Here is a 15,135-nt window from a genome sequence, read left to right on the forward strand (position 1 = left end):
TACATACGGTATGAATCCACTTACAGAAAATTCAAACACCTAAAACTAAACAATATATTGTTTATGAATACAAAAACGAACATGTAGCGGGGCGCCTGGGTGGCTCAGTCGGTTAAGCAGCCGACTTCGGCCCAGGTCATGATCTCGTAGTTTGTGAGTTTGAGCCCCGCGTTGGGCTCTGTGCTGACAGCTTGGAGCCTGGAACCTACTTCCAATTCTGTCTTCCTCTCTTTCACCTTGCCTACTCACACTGTCTCTCTCTCTCTCTCTCGAAAATAAATAAACATTAAAAAAAAATTTTTTTTTAAATGAACCTGTGGTAAAGCTATAAAGAAAAATGAGGGGGGAAAAGAACCCTGAAGGAATAACAAAACCAAAATTTCTGGAGACGGAGGAAAATGTATGGGAACAGAGGCGCACAGTGGACTTCAAAGTATTTTTTTTTTTAACTTTTAAAAAATCTTTATTTATTTTTGAGAGAGAGAGACAGAGTGTGAGCAGGGGAGGAGCAGAAAGGGAGACACAGAATCCGAAACAAGCTCCAGGCTCTGAGCTGTCAGCACAGAGCCAGACGCAGGGCTCAAACTCACCAACCGTGAGATCATGACCTGAGCCAAAGTCGGATGCTCAACCGACTGAGCCACCCAGGCGCCCCACAAAGCATTTTTTCTTAAGTGGATGGTGGCTGCTGGCTGCTGGTAGAACTGTTATTCTTTATACCCTTACATATGTTTTATAAATATTCTTTTCTATCTACTCATATTTAATTTTTTAATGTTAAGTTTTGAGAGAGAGAGAGAGAGAGAAAGTGGGTAGGAGGGTAGGGGAGTAGGGGAGGAGCAGAGAGAGGGGGGCAAAGGATCTGAAGAGGGCTCCACGCTGACAGCAGAGAGCCTGATGTGGGACTTGAACTCAGAACCATGAGATCAAGTCCTGAGCCGAAGTAGGATGCGTAACCGACTGAGTGAGCCACCCAGGCACACCTATCTACTTATATTTAGTTAAAAACAAACAAACCAACCAACCCAGGGGCGCCTGGCTGGCTCAGTTGGCTAAGCGTCTGACTTTGGCTCAGGTCATGATCTCACGGTTCATGGGTTCGAGCCCCGCGTTGGGCTCTGTGCTGACAGCTCAGAGCCTGGAGCCTGCTTCGGATTCTGGGTCTCCCTCTCTCTGCCCCTTCCCCGCTCACGCTGTCTGTCTCTCTGAAAAATAAATAAACATTAAAAAAAACCAAACAAACCACAAAAAAACCCCCGAAGGTTCTATAACATCTTCCAGACAGAGATGGGCTAATAGGTTTACCAGCTTCTGTCCTCAGGCACATGGTCCCATGGCTCAGAGGATGAATGTTTGCCAAACTTTCTGTGGAGAACTCTAGATATTGGTGACAGTAGACCTGGGTACAAATTCTGTTCTGCCTCTTCTAGCAATAATAACACCTACCTTCTACGGTCGTTGTAAGGATTAAAGTACCATGTAATAATTCATGGAAAAAGTTTAGCAGTCTCTGCACATAGCAAGTTCTCAAAAAGTGTTAGTTTCTGTTACTAGCATCTTGTGTGACCCTTGGACAAATTCATCTCTCGAAGGCTCAATTTCCTCATCTGTAAAGTGGGAGGTAACTAACACCTAACGCACAGGGTCACCATGAAGATTAAATCAGCGATAACGTAGGTACAGTGCTCGGCAGAGTGCCTGGCACGTACTAAGCCCTCAATAAATGCTATCAATTATTTCTATTATTACAATTAATAAATCCCTGCTCAGCTTCCCAGCAATTATCCTTGAGTACCTGGTCCTTGGCCAAAGCCACACTCATTACCCGTAGCATGTCTTGTTGAAAAGTAATTCCGGTTGAGCTACTTAATGCTGTTATTTAAACACACAAGCTCCTTCCTGCCTGTGGGGAAAAGCCTCGTGTCTGGAGTCACTGGGATCTGTGGAATATGCATCCATCGTGATCTCCAGAGGGAGCGGGGCTACACAGGTGGTTTTCTTTTACAACGTCAGATTCGACAGCATCAGCAAAAGTCACATAAAACGAAACCTCTTTGAGCAACTGTTTTGTATCAGGAGTTGTCTAGGAGACAGGAGAGGAAATGTGTTAATTCCGCCAGCAGTGATCGAATAGGGCAGGTACTCAGCCAGCCAGATTGGGGATGGCGAGAAGTGGGAGCTGGTGCACTGAAAGAAGAATATGCGGATTATGACCTGCGGAATGAGGTGGCCCAGGCCACCCACATGGCGTCTGTAGGTAGCTCCCTCAGCATCTGAGGTCCCACTTGGGGGAAGTGAAACCCGTGGGGTTATTCTGATTGAAGGCTGAGTTTCAACACACCCACACAAAGGAAGCAGAGGCACAAGATTTGTTATTACTTACAGGTCCCAGAAGCGAGGGGGCGCAGTGAGCCAGGGGGAAGGGCTGTCCTCTGTCTGGGGTCACCAGGAAGCAGGAGACAGACATAGCTAGCTAGCACCTATACTTAAAGGCGACCGGGGCAGAGGTCACTATCTTCTCCCAGGCTTAACTCTAAGTAGTTATTATTTTTTTTAATGTTTATTTTTGGAAGACAGTGGGAGCAGGGGAGAGGCAGAGAGAAAGGGGGACAGAGGATCCCAACTGGGCTCCACGCTGACAGCAGAGAGCCCGAGGTGGGGCTCGAACCCAGGAACCGTGAGATCATGACCTGAGCTGAAGTCGGATGCTCAATGGACTGAGCCACCCAGGCGCCGCCTAAGTGGTCACTTTAAAAGGTGCCCTGCTAAAAGCAAAGTGGGAACTTTTGGCAGGCATCCTAAACTTGAGTCCTTATCTAAATGTCCAGGCTGTGGATGTGAGTAGGGTTATCATACTATAAAATGCCGAGGCAGCAACTCAGAAAAACAAAGCCTTCTTTCTCGAAAGTTGTTTTTTGCATCACAGTGGGGGGAGGCAGAGATGGGCAAGTCCAGCCTTCAAGGAGCATACTGTCAATTGGGGAAGTCAGATTTTTTTTTTAATTGAATTATAGTTGACCTGGGAAGTCAGATTTTCAACGGAGATCAGCCAATGAGACAGGCATCCTTGGTGCCTAGGGAGAGTGGATGCAGGAAACTCAGCAAGTGGGGGAAGGTGACGTCTGTGAAGAGGTCTCACAGGGGGAGGAGCTTGGGCTGAGCACTGACTCACAAGTAGGAGCTGGCCAGGCCAGGTGAGTATCTTTCAGGCAGAGGGAACAGCACCAACTACAGCCTGGAGGTGGGAGAGAGCATGGCCAAGCAGAAAACTGCCAGTAGTTCGGTATGGTGGGAGCATGAAAATAGCCGAGGATGGGCCTGGAGAGGTGGCTGCAGGTAGGTCCCCATGCCAAGGAGTTTGCCCTTGACCTGAGGTATGGGAACAACAAAAGATTAGCCAGGGCCCAGCATTACAGGAAAACAGTATGACAGCTGGTGGAGGGTGTCTAGGAGATAGATCTGATTGGCAGGTGGATGGCCAACCGAGAGGCGTGTCGGTGGCGGTGAGGGTCTGACCCAAGACAGCAGGAGTGTGGATGAGGAGGCAGGACCTGGTGCTAGGAAAACTCCCTTGGGTGACGGGACGGGACAATTTGCCCCAGTTGGGACACAGAGGGGTACAGAGTGGTATGAGAGAATTCCTCTCTCCAAGAGATCTTAAAATCTAGTTGGAGAATAAGAATTGCCAGCACTGGGTCCAGGTAGCACCTGTCCAGGGAAGACACGGGAACAGGAAAAAAAAAAAAAAAAAAAAAAAGGTCTTTCACTGAACACCCTTCTGCACTTTGAACCCTGACTACATTATCTATTCAAAAATTAATAAAATTAAAACTTCATAATAACAGCACAGGCAGTAAGGGCTAAGCTGGGAGACAGATCTCTCTGTGGGCTTGAAGAAGGCTTCAAGGAGGGAATGGGGATTCAGCGCAGACACAGGTTTCTGCCCTAGAGGTTGAGCCGCGCTGGACCAGCACAAGGGGTTGAGCTAGACATCTCCTCAATTCTGGAACTGCCCCAGCTAAACACAAACAACAGGGCCCGTAAGTGGGGAAGTGTTTGCCATGACAGTGTTGCCCCATCCTGCAGGCTGCATCTTCCCTGATATTTTCTGTGTACCTTCCGACTCCAGCAAGAAAGAGGGCGCACAGTTAGGAACAAAGGCTTGGTAACAGCTTAGTTACCAGCTGCTGCCAAGTGCTCAAGACTCACCTCCTCCAGGAAGGCCACCCTGACTGATTCACACAGAATCACCCAGGTCACTCCAACTCCCTCGTCCTGGCATTGCCTCGTGGTCCTTTGCAGTGGGGTTCACCTTTCTCCTTTTATTTCCCCTGGAGAAAGAGACCTAGGGTTAAATTGAGTCCTTCCCAGGCATCTGCTCTCTCTCAATCCAGTCTGCCTGTCTAAGCCTTGCTCTCCGAAGTCTGCAGTTCCTCAAGGTACTAACCACATCCTGAAATGAAACGAGACACCTGTGATTAGCCGTGGCAGGAAGGGACTAGGTCTCTAGTTCGTTTGCTCAGCATGTGGGCAATAGGAAAGAGTCCCTTAGAAGAGACACACAATCGGATGGAAACCAGAAGACTTTGGGATGAAGGATTCCTGGCCTCTGCGTAGGAGATTCCCAGAAGTGTGGTTAGCAGGACTGGGGAGTCAGCCCTCCACCAGCCTGGTGAAGGAGTCGTCCCTATTGTATGTAGTACTTGGTGAAGTCCAGGGCTTCCCAGGATCCTCACCCCAGTGGCTTCTATTGCCCCTCACCTTGAGGCTCCCATGCCTGACTTTGAGGCTCCCACGCCTGACCTACAGGACCACTGGGCAAGGGTGCCCATAGCCCTCATCCACTCATTCCCCTCCTGCTACTGCTGCACATTCATTCCCAACTCTTTTGCCTCCAGCCACCCTTGGTATTGCCACACATAGAACCATCTTGGTTTCAGTACTGAGATGACGCCAGAAATCCTCTTCTTCCAGGAAGCTTTCCTAGATCGAACAAATGCAACCTGCTTCTCTGGCCCCACCAGCCAGAACACGAACTCACCTTCTGTCACTGGTATAAGGGAATTGAGGTTTTACCCACCCGAGTGCCTGTCTAAGCACTGATTACAACCCATCATAGGATTGTGGAATAAATTTCAGGTGTTGCAAATCGGCATGAAAAACATTCTTTAAAAGATCAGAATAAAATAGAACAAAAAAGAAAGTCTCAAAGTGCCTCATATGCAATAGGGGTGAGTATTGTTTTGTTAAAATTTCATGTCAGTTATTACATGTACATAGAGTACAGCGAGTGTCTTAGCAGTTTGAAGCTTTAACAACTTCAGAAGGGTAAATACTACAAACTTAACATCAGTTGAAAATTTTTTACCTGATTTTTATGAATTTTGAATAACAAATTTTTGTTTTCATGCTGTTCTCCACCCATTGGAGACGATAAACATATCCCGACACAAAGTTAAAATGAAAAATGTGTTATTTAGGGGCGCCTGGGTGGCTCAGTCGGTTAAGCGGCCGACTTCGGCTCAGGTCATGATCTCACGGTCCGTGAGTTCGAGCCCTGCGTCGGGCTCTGTGCTGACAGCTCAGAGCCTGGAGCCCGTTTCAGATTCTGTGTCTCCCTCTCTCTCTGACCCTCCCCCGTTCATGCTCTGTCTCTCCCTGTCTCAAAAATAAATAAACGTTAAAAAAAAAATAAAAAAAAATGTGTTATTTAAAATTCATAAAACTTTGGGGCGCCTGGTGGGTGGCTCAGTCAGTTAAGCGTCCGACTTCAGCCAGGTCGCGATCTCGTGGTCCGTGAGTTCGAGCCCCGCGTCCAGCTCTGTGCTGACAGCTCAGAGCCTGGAGCCTGCTTCAGGTTCTGTCTCCCTCTCTCTCTACCCCTCCCCCACTCACTCTGTCTCTCTCCCTCTCTCAAAAATAAATAAACATTAAAATTTTTTTTTAATTCATAAAACTTAAAGGTTAAGGAGATTTAAATTATTACCTTTTTAAAAATTTTTTTTTTAACGTTTATTTATTTTTGAGACAGAGAGAGACAGAGCATGAACAGGGGAGGGGCAGAGAGAGAGGGAGACACAGAATCTGAAACAGGCTCCAGGCTCTGGGCTGTCAGCACAGAGCCGGACGCGGGGCTCGAACTCATGGACCGTGAGATCATGACCTGAGCCGAAGTCGGACGCTCAACCGACTGAGCCACCCAGGCGCCCCTAAATTATTACATTTTAAATGAGGCTTTTTCTAGGGGTGCCTGGGTGGTTCAGTCGCTTAAGCGTCCGACTTTGGCTCAAGTCATGATCTCACAGTTTGTGAATTCGAGTTCTGCATCGGGCTCTGTGCTGACAGCTCAGAGTCTAGAGCCTGCTTCGGATTCTGTGTCTGCCTTGTTCTCTGCCCCTCCCCCACTCAAGCTCTGTCTCTCTCTCTCTCAAAAATAAACATTAAAAAAATGTTAAATGATGCTTTCCTGTTAGTTTGTAGAATTCATACCTCTGACGTGATTACAGTGTAAAGGTGAGACTTTGGGGATACACTGTCACATGGAAGCGGGCACTAGGTCTTGTAAAATGTCTTTCTTAGGGGTGCCTGGGTGGCTCAGTTGGTTAAGCGTTGGACCCTTGATTTGGGCTCAGGTCATGATCTCCTGGTTTGTGAGTTCGAGCCCCATGACTAACAGTGTGGGGCCTGCTTGGGATTCTCTGTCTCACCCTCTCTCTGCCCCTTCCCACTTGTGTGTGCATGCTCTCTCTCTCGCTCTCTCTCTCTCTCTCTCTCTCTCTCTCTCAAAATAAATAAATAAACTTAGGGGCACCTGGGTGGCTCAGTCGGTTAAGTGCCCGACTTTGGCTCAGGTCATGATCTCATGGTTCATGGGTTGGAGCCCCGCATCTGGCTCTGTGCTGACAGCTCAGAGCCTGGAGCCTGCTTTGGATTCTGTGTCCTCTCTCTCCCTGCCCCTCCCCCACTTGTGCTCTGTCTCTCTCTCTCTCAAAAATAAATAAACATTAAAAAAAATTTTTTTTTTATTTTTTTTTTTCAACGTTTATTTATTTTTGGGACAGAGAGAGACAGAGCATGAATGGGGGAGGGGCAGAGAGAGAGGGAGACACAGAATCGGAAACAGGCTCCAGGCTCTGAGCCATCAGCCCAGAGCCTGATGCGGGGCTCGAACTCACGCACTGCAAGATCGTGACCTGGCTGAAGTCGGACGCTTAACCGACTGCGCCACCCAGGCGTCCCTTAAAAAATTTTTTTTAAAAATAAACTTAAAAAAAAAATGTCTTTCTTATTTTGGCCCAGTCATAGAAGTTTGAAAGCAGGGCTGCAAGATCTGTTCTGTCACACCTTTGTGAACTCCTGGGCCAGACAGGCAGGTTGTTTTCACCTTTGTTCTCACTTGCAAAGCCTAGCACAGGGTTTTTTTCTGGAGTAGATGTTCCATAAACTCTTGTTACATGAGATGATGCCTGAGGGGTTAAAGTGAGCTGTTCAAAGCTCCGAGGGAATGCACTGCACTGGCTTCACTGAAAGATATTTTGGATGCGTTTACCACAGCAAGCATGTGAGTTACAGGATATTCTGTGGTCACACATCAGCGTGCCGCTTTGGCTAGGTCTGCCCGCGAGTCCAGCACCCTCATTTTACAGGAGAGGCCAGAGTGGCCAGGTGACTTCTGTAGTATCACACAGCCTGTGGCTCCCGGGGGCCAATGCCAGTCTCCCAGCTCCCAGGCCACTGCTCCGTTCCCACACTCTGACCTCCCGGTTGCAGGTCGCCTGGGGGAACTGGAGACCGGTTTAGGCTCTTCCGCCCCAGGGGCCAGGCTGTCCCCGCCCCCCCCCCCCAGCCTCCCCACCACCCACTGCTCCGCTCTTACACCGCCCTGCCCCTCCCTGGCCCCTGCCCTCCCCCAGATCCTACCTAGGACTACCCACAGATGCTTTAAAGATGCCAAAATTCTAAGTCCCAGGCAAAGGCTCAGCTTTTATGAAAACCAGCGGCAGCCAACCAGAACACGCCCTGGCCGGCCAGGTGGCCTTTTTGTAACAAAGTTTCTTTCTGTTTATCAGCAAAGCTGCTCACCTCCGGGAGACGTGGCAGCCAGGAAGTAGGCAGTCGACACCACCACGGGGATGTTTGCTCAGGTTACTCACCCTACAGCTCAATTACAGGTTCTTCGACAAGTGCCGACTGTTGCCATTCTCTCACCGAGGGCACAGGTGTGTGGAGCTAGACATCCCGCTGGGGAGGGGACAGGTCAGGCTACTGGCGAGGGGGAGGGGGACCCGAGAGGCCGTTTGGGGCCAGAGGATTCTTCCTTCGCCACCAGCACTTCTTGCCATCAAACACAGCACGCATTTCACTTCCTCTGTTCTCATGAGTAGCAAATTCTCTCCTCCAACCCGCCCCCCTGACCCTTCAGATTACAGAAGGCTGGGAGGTTTTCACTTTCCCCATAATTACACCTTCAGGGCACTTCAGTTGTTCCTTAAGACTCAGGCGGCAGTCCTGTGGCTTATTTTCCCAGAAAGATGCCCCGAAAGTTATTTCTGTAGCTAGTCTATCAAGTTTTTTTTCCCCATGGTGTCTAGGTTCGTTTTATGTTTGCATAAAATGTTAAGCCTAAATTACCCAAACACGGATATTCCATTGAAAAACCCACCCCAAACTGGCTCACAGGGTATACCTCGAACGGTGCTCGGCGAATGTTCGCTAATTTACTCCGAGGCTGTAAAAGCCACTGCAAATCAAAATAATACGTGACCGTAGTTGAGCAGCTCACAGGTTTTTCACCGGAGGACCTCCAGGCCTGTCGGGTGGGGGCAGGGATGTGCAACTGTTCTCACACTGAGCCTGGAGACTGCTGGCTCCTTCGAGGGGTGGGGGGGAGGGAGGATGGAAGGGGGGGAGGGGTGGGGGAGGGGTTAACCGGAAGGGTACTCCCGAGGGCTTGGGCTGGTCCCCAGATTTGAGGAGGGGGTGGTGAGGGGAGAGGGCAGAATGGAGGTTTTTCTTTCCCTCCTCACCGCACGCTTTGCTCCAGGCTGTAGGACTGCGGTCCAGGACCACCTATCCTCACACACACCACACCCTGAACTCAGGGTCTATACCCTGCCCCCTCGGTGGGCCGGCCTTCCCAATTTCCCCAAGGCTGCCAGGAGCATCGAAATCTTTGAAACGGTCCCTGCCCTTGCCCCGCTCCCAGGCAGGTACAAGGGCTCTCAGTGCCTTCTCAACGTCAGGTTCACTCCACGCCCACTCCCGGGTCCTGCTGATTCATTCCCTGCCTCCTGGATCCTCCTCTTCCTCTCTCTCACTCAAAACCGTCCTCTGAGACTGAATCCTTATCTCCCAACATCTGGAGGATAAGCAGAAGCTGCCGGCAGCCTCCTTTGCCTCAGGCCTCTCTCCCTTTTACAATCTGAACAGCTGTATTCTTATTCCTTTAGTGACATTTGATTGTAGCAAAGACAGGGCCTGGGCTGTCAGCTTCCTGCTTGCCACTCACCCTCATTGGCCTACCTTTTCCTCCTTACAGCCTTTTCCTTATATTCTTTTTTTTTTTTTAATTTTTAAAAAATTTTAAATTTTTTAATATTTATTTTTGAGAGAGAGAGAGCACGTGCGCGAGTGGGGGAGGGGCAGAGAGACAGAGAAACAGAATCTGAAGCAGGCTCCAGGCTCTGAGCTGTTAGCAGAGACCAATGCGGGGCTCATGAGATGATGACCTGAGCCCAAGTCGGATGTTTAACCGACTGAGCCACCCAGGTGCCCTTCCCTTATATTCTTGCTCAACAAGCTGTGTTCTATTCTCTTTCAAATTCTTCCTCAGGCTCCCCTCCTCCAAGAAGCCTTCTTAAGACTAAGGTGCCTCTTATCGCCCTCAGGATCCTGGTGCATTCGTTTCCAAATTTCACTGCCCAGGCTTCCCCTTGTGGGACTTCCCCACTAGATTTTGTGAGAGAGGGAGAGCCGGTAGGCCTAGACTCAGGTTACCTACATCCTGTTTGCTTTCTCCTTCCTAGTCCTTAAATCTCCTGGGCCTCGGTCTTCTGCCTCCAGGATGGTTTTCCCCGACAAACCCACCGAGCCTTCTAAGCCCCAACCAACCCACCTAAGCCTTCTAAGCCCCACAGCATCCCACAGCCCTGGGGAATTTGGTTGTGCTATTCTACTGCCTTGTTCTGTCTGTCCTTTGTTCTCTCTTATGGGTAGAGCTGAGGGTGAGGATTGGGTTTCTTCCTTCCTTCAAATCTATCTAGGGCTCAGGACCAGGTTGCCAAGGGTGTAGGAGAATAATGTGACCCCACAGGGCTCTCAGGTGCCACAAAAGAGTCTTCTGACGGTCTCTTTTCTCCCCAGACTGAACCCAACCTTGTTCACTGTGCAAGCCTTTGACACAGCACAATTACAGCATTGAGCACAACACAGAGACAGGCACTGCCCTGCACTTGACCTCTCATTTATTCAAACCCTCACTCTCATTCCCATTGAATGAGAACGGACATTTTGGGCTTTCTCAGAGTGGGCCAGAGGGCTGGATGAAGAGCCAAGTTCACCCAAGTCTTTGGCACGGCCATTCATTGGGTCCCTCTGGTGTACGGACACCCTCTCTGATCCTCAGCTTCACTTCCAGAGCTGGCGAGGTCTGCATGAGCCAGAGGAGGCTAAGGGCAATACCACCACCATTTTTAATATCACCGCTCACCACGTCAAGTCAAGGGACAGTTATCTTTTCCATTTTACACAGAAGGAAACTGAAGCACAGGGAGGTTAAGTAACTTGACCAAGGTCACATAGCAAGGAAGGGGCAGAGGCAGGGTTTGCACTCAGTCCCACATCTCCAAAGCCCACTGTCTTCACCATGACCCCGCACTGCCTCCCATTTGGCTGGTGCTTGGAGCTTCGCCAAAGCACTTTCACATACACCTTCTCATTTGCTCCCCACCCAGGGAGTGTTTATGTGACTTGGCCAGAGTTAGACAGCTAAATTAGAGACAGAGCTGAGTCAGCCGCCTGGATCCACAATACCTACTGCCTCCCTGCACGGGGAGACCCCTGGTCCTAGGGTTAGCTGCCCCCTCCTATTCCTGACTTCGGTTCTAGGCAATGGCTAGCTGGACTAAGACTGTGGTCATATCTCCTGTTCGTTTATCTCCCACCTGAACCTGGGCTAAGATGTTTCTGATCTCAGAGGGCATCCAGCATGCATCCGTGCCTCCCCTTATCAGCCGTGATGTTCCTCCATGCTGCTGTGGGTGGGCGTCTGCTGTCCTGAGCAGTGATTACCAAGGACCAGGCCATCTCGGGCAGCTCAATATCCTTCACGGTTCTACCGGCTCCAGATGAGCTCTTCTCTGTCTTTGACAGTCCTGTCCTTTCTGTCCTGATACTCCTGAAAGTAGTTTGCTCTTGTTCTGTGTGTCTAATGGTTGAAGAACAGGAAGGAACTGTTGAGGAACTAGGGAAGTACCTGCAAGAATACTGGCTTCTGCAGGATAATTTGAACCAAAGTCTATTTCAACCCCCTCACCTTACCTTGTACTATCCATGGCATGAATTTGCCTGTCTCATCCTTTTTACCCTTCCTAGGAGGGGTAAGGGATGAGGCTCCTGTGTTGGAGAGGTGAATAGGGCCTGTGTAGTGCACACACATCTCCAGAGTTATTAACCTCACCCAGTGCCTGTGAACTGCATCTGTGGGTCTGGAGGGGCAGCATTAAAACCTTTCCTGGGACCGTAGCTAATAGAGGGGGTCTGTTTTAAGCTTTGCTGGTAAAATGAACCCCCCTTCCTCCATAGACACAGGACAGACCCATCCTACCCTCCGCAGAAGTCAGGGTCTGGGGTGACTAGCTTTGGGGGCAAGTAACAAACTGTTCCTCCTTTCAGTTAGCCTGGCGCTTGTCGGAACAAGTGACGGGGAAATAGGGAAGTTGGGGACAGTCACAGTCATGAACACCCATCAGACTCCCTTCCCATAAAAACCACACAGCTCCCACTCCCCAAAGGCCCAAGACTCCAGAGAGAGGACATCTGAGACCCCACCTCTACTCAGGAGCAGGTGGCGCTGGCAGGAGGATGCCTCTCTGAAGGATTTCCGAGGTGGAGCACGTGGGGTGGCCCACTCTGGGAAGAAGGGGGACGGAAAGAATACGGGGACGTGGGTGGGTAAAAGGAAAAGGCTGTAGAACCCCGGAGGGGCCGCTGTGGCTCGTCCCTCTCCCACCCCACCCCTTCACGTCCCAAAGGTCTGAACTTTTCATTCGTCTTTAAGCGAGGCTCGGAGGTGGAGGGGGGGGGTCGTACCGAGGGAGGAGCTAGAGGCCGCCACCACGGACGAGGACCCGTCTGGCCCAACCCCTTCATTTCACTACTGGGGGTGGCGAGGAGGAAGTGGTGAAGGAGAAGGTCGGCGGAGGAGGGAGGTGGGGAGCAAGGACCTGGCAGAAGCCAGTCTGACTGGGGGAAAGTCCCGAGCAGCGGGAGAGCTCTGAGTTCCAGGCCCGGCGGAGGGGGCGGGGGGGGGTCGTCTATCGCGAGGGCCTGCGAGGGTCGCCGGCAGCTTCTGCCACTTACCTGGCGCGCGGAGGGAGAGCCGCAGCCGCTCGGCGGTGTGGCTCGCGGGTTTCCCGACGGGACGTCCTAGAGGGCGGGGCCGGGGCGGGCCCTGCACGGCCGCTGGGGCGCGCACTTCCCGCCGCTCCCGGGCTAGGGGCAGGCGGCCACCCGCAGCGCCCGGAGCTCTGCTGCGGGCGGCCGGGAGGCCGGCGACCTGCTGGGGCGCGCCCCCTGCCCCAGGCTTCCCCCGCCCCCGCCCCGCCGCTGCTAGAAGCTTCTCCAGCTTCTCCTGGTCTCAGCCCACCCAGGGGTACCGTCCCCGCGGCCAGGCTCTCGGCGCCGAGAAAGATCGGAGGGTCCTAGTGGCTCCGAAGACTCCGAAGACGACAGGCATTAAGCCGAACCGCCGGCAGCGCGGAGCAGTGTGCGCAGGGAACCGCAACGTGCGGCGCGCCGGCTCAGAGCGCTCCGGGCCGGGAGGCGGCGGCGCCGGAGGGCCAGAACGCGGCCGGGCGGCGGGAAGCCCCGGGGCTCGGTCCCAGGTTTGCTTCTCATTGGCGGGGTGGTCTCGGGCACATGACTCCTCCCCTCCATCCCCCGACGACTGCAGGTGTTAACTGTGGGCCGCGAACAACGCTCGGGGCTTCTGACGCCAGCTCTCAAGTCAACCCCAATCCCAGCGAGCGCGAAGGTTGTGAGCCAGAATGTACCCGGGACGCGGCTGATCCCACAGCTAGAGTGCTGCCCTAAGTGTGGTTTCCGGAGCTGCAGCATCAGCATCCTCCGATAAGTTGTTAAGAGACGTAGATTGTTGGGTCCCACCCCAGACCTAAATAATAGGAAACTCTGGGGGATGGGGCCCAGCAACTTGGGGTTTTAAAGGTCCGCCAGGTAATTTTGGTGCATGCTCAACTTTGAGACCCACTGAGCAAGCAGGGGCAGGGCTAGAATTAGAATCAATACATTCAGTTCCGAAGCACAGGCTCTGAATCCCCCTGCCTTAGCCTGGGGCTGCCCCAGAATTTCCCTCCAGCTGTAGGGTCCTGTGATGTCATCTTTTGGGTCCTTTATCGCAGTAATAGAGAAGTAACGTGGATGACCACAAATAGCTAGTAATTTGGAAATTTTCTATGGTAGAAACTTGGACCACTAATTCTGGTTTTCTTTTTGTTCGAGTGTTTATTTTTTTTTTTAATGTTTATTTATTTTTGAGAATGAGAGAAAGAGGCAGAGTGTAAGCAAGGGAAGGGCAGAGAGAGAGGGAGACACAGAATCTGAAGCAGGCTCCAGGCTCCAACTGTCCAGACAGAGCCTGATGGGGTGCTTGAACCCACGAACCCCGAGGTCACGACTTGAGCCGAAGTCAGTCGCCCAACCAACTGAGCCATCCAGGCGCCCCTTGTCTGAGTGTTTAAATGCATTTGTGTTTCTAAGTCTGTAAGACCTGGGAGCCATCGTGTACACAAGGGGGTAAATCTGAGCAAGAAGACTGCTCTCACAAGAACTGGGAAGGGCAGGGAAGCCCCTTGGGGATCCACAGTGCACCTGAGGGAAGTAATCTTGTTTTCAAATCTGGGACCCCGAGGCAGGATTGAGTTATTCAGAAGGAGGCCGGAGGTTTTTGGGTGATGGAGTCTGGAGAGATGAGATGAGGCCAGTGGAGGCTGGAGAAGACCTTGCCCAGGAACACTAGATCAAGGGACCATGAAGGATGGACTTCCCCAAAGGAGGCGAAAAGGGAGGCACCCATTCACTCTTGGCATGATCGCCTCTCTCCTAACTCCAGGCCCTCCCATCCCCAATTCCCTTGCTTTCACATTAGACCCTGGGATGTAAGCTTCTGAAGACAGATCTACAGAATTTACTTTGATCCTTTACAGACCCTCAGGGCTGGAAGTCCCACCGCTCCAGCTGCCACCATTCTTGTCACTTACCTTATTCGACAGGTGTCTTACTCAGACGAATGGCATCTCCTGTGAAAGACTGTGGGCTGTTGCCCCTCATTTGTGCTTTCTGGGGCTAGACAGTCCTGTACCATCTGACCCGTCGGTCTTTGGGGTTCCTCTAACTCTGCTCTGGGACCCTTGGGGTTGTGTGATCCTGGCCGGGCCCTTGGGCTTTAGTCGGGACTCAACTTGACCTGAGGGTGATAGGCTCGGCTGGACTCACAGCCTCCGTTCTTCCCCCAAGTCATGGCAGAGTCACAACCACTAACCCTAACCCGGAGTTCCCGAGAGGGTGGTGTCGGGCTTCTCAAGGAAGCCTCATCAGTCTGCGTCGTGTGCGCCGCATTCCAGAAGTAAATTACTCATCCCATTTTACTTCAGCTGACTCAAATTTCAGACATGACTTTGAGTCCTTAGAATAATTAGCTGCCTAATTTGGAGGTGCATGTAGTGTGCAGGATACGTGACCCACCCCTGATGTGTCGTACACTGAGCTATTCTCTCCTAGCTGGAAGGATGGTGTGGAGGTCAGGAAGGTCTGGAGGTGAGCCGCTGCAGAATGATGACCGTGACCTCAGCCAGCCACTGGTTGCAGCCGCTTAAGAAAACAGTGTTCTTTTTTCTTTTT

The 15,135-nt window shown here is 51.4% G+C and overlaps 1 protein-coding gene across 4 annotated transcripts in view; it reads right to left on the minus strand.

Moving 5' to 3' along the window:
• GALNT6 (polypeptide N-acetylgalactosaminyltransferase 6) overlaps positions 1-12,686 on the minus strand; it is a 36,241-nt gene extending 23,555 nt beyond the window's left edge. The window contains exons 1-3 of one of the 4 annotated variants that reach the window (XM_030322625.1): positions 12,580-12,670; positions 12,049-12,129; positions 4,210-4,331 (exon numbers count right to left, since the gene is read on the minus strand). The gene's annotated coding sequence lies outside the window, so the exon portion shown is untranslated. Of the gene's footprint in view, positions 1-4,209; positions 4,332-8,082; positions 9,617-12,048; positions 12,130-12,579 lie in introns of those variants that run through there. The other 3 variants (XM_030322623.1, XM_030322626.1, XM_030322624.1) reach the window with 3 other exon arrangements.
• Positions 12,687-15,135: the final 2,449 nt, after the last annotated feature.

Source organism: Lynx canadensis, chromosome B4 (assembly GCF_007474595.2).
Source record: "Lynx canadensis isolate LIC74 chromosome B4, mLynCan4.pri.v2, whole genome shotgun sequence".
Lineage (NCBI taxonomy): Eukaryota > Metazoa > Chordata > Mammalia > Carnivora > Felidae > Lynx > Lynx canadensis.